The sequence below is a fragment of the Triticum dicoccoides genome, chromosome 2B, assembly GCF_002162155.2.
Source record: "Triticum dicoccoides isolate Atlit2015 ecotype Zavitan chromosome 2B, WEW_v2.0, whole genome shotgun sequence".
NCBI classification, from domain to species: domain Eukaryota; kingdom Viridiplantae; phylum Streptophyta; class Magnoliopsida; order Poales; family Poaceae; genus Triticum; species Triticum dicoccoides.
This window is the reverse complement of record NC_041383.1, coordinates 12,797,723-12,799,647: the sequence shown is the minus strand read 5'-3', so window position 1 is coordinate 12,799,647 and position 1,925 is coordinate 12,797,723.

Below are 1,925 nucleotides of genomic sequence, written 5' to 3'. Positions count from 1 at the left end.
ATAAATAAATAAAGGGAATACCTTCTTCTTAGCTCCGTCCTCGGATAAACCTGCAAGCTTAAACACTCCACAAAGTTCATCTATATAGATATTAATTAAGTGCATATCAGGATGTACTATTCCATCTCTTGCATAAGGATTAGCTAGCAGTTTGAACATATCTGAAGGAATCTCATAATAAATATTTTCAGTAGGTTAAGGAGCAACTCTTATTGCTTCCGGTCGAGGTTAAGATACCCCAAAAAAGCCCCTCAATGAATTATTTTCCATAGTGACAAGTGACAATTAATTTCGGCACATATTAAAAATGTTTCCTTACCAAAAGTGCTTCACTCCCCGGCAACGACGCCAGAAAAGAGTCTTGATGACCCACAAGTATAGGGGATCAATCGTGGTCCTTTTGATAAGTAAGAGTGTTGAACCCAACGAGGAGTAGAAGGAAATGATAAGCGGTTTTTAGTAAGGTATTCTCTGCAAGTACTGAAATTAGCGGTAATAGGTAGTTTTATAAAAAGATAATTCGTAGCAAGTAACAAGTAACGATAGTAAAAAGGTGCAGCAAGGTGGCCCAATCCTTTTTTAGCAAAGGACAAGCCGGAACGTTCTCTTGTAATAAGCAAAGCATTCTCGAGGATACAATGAAACTATCGTGTAGTCACTTTCATCATGTTTAGTTAATTCCCGTTGAGTACATCAGCTAGAACAAAAAAAATCACAATTCACTCTAGCAAAGGCAGCTAGCTCATGCGTGGCCACATTGCACTCTGTTGGAAATATGCCCTAGAGGCAATAATAAAAGGATTATTATTATATTTCTTTGTTCATGATAGTTGTCTTTTATTCATGCTATAATTGTATTATCCAGAAATCATAATACACGTGTGAATACTAAGACAAAAACATGTCTCTAGTGAGCCTCTAGTTGACTAGCTCGTTAATCAACAGATAGTCATGGTTTCCTGACTATGGACATTGGATGTCGTTGATAACGGGATCACATCATTAGGAGAATGATGTGATGGACAAGACCCAATCCTAAGCATAGCACAAGATCGTGTAGTTCATTTTGCTAGAGCTTTTCCAATGTCAAGTATCTCTTCCTTAGACCATGAGATCGTGTAACTCCCGGATACCGTAGGAGTGCTTTGGGTGTACCAAACGTCACAACGTAACTGGGTGACTATAAAGGTGCACTACAGGTATCTCCGAAAGTGTCTGTTGGGTTGACATGGATCAAGACTGGGATTTGTCACTCCTTATTACGGAGAGGTATCACTGGGCCCACTCGGTAGTGCATCATCATAATGAGCTCAAAGTGACCAAGTGTCTGGTCACGGGATCATGCATTACGGTACGAGTAAAGTGACTTGCCGGTAACGAGATTGAACGAGGTATTGGGATACCGACAATCGAATCTCGGGCAAGTAACATACCGTCTGACAAAGGGAATAGTATACGGGGTTGCTTGAATCCTCGACATCGTGGTTCATCCGATGAGATCATCGAGGAGTATGTGGGAGCCAACATGGGTATCCAGATCCCGCTGTTGGTTATTGACCGGAGAGCCGTCTCGGTCATGTCTGCATGTCTCCCGAACCCGTAGGGTCTACACACTTAAGGTTCGGTGACGCTAGGGTTGTATGAATATGAGTATGCAGCAAACCGAATGTTGTTTGCAGTCCCGGATGAGATCCTGGACGTCACGAGGAGTTCCGGAATGGTCCGGAGGTAAAGAATTATATATAGGAAGTGATGTTTCGGCCATCGGGAAAGTTTCGGGGTCACCCGGTATTGTACCGGGACCACCGGAAGGGTCCCGGGGGTCCACCGGGTGGGGCCACCTATCCCGGAGGGCCCCGTGGGCTGAAGTGGGGAGGGAACCAGCCCCCGGTGGGCTGGTGCGCCTCCCCCTTGGCCCCCCCCCC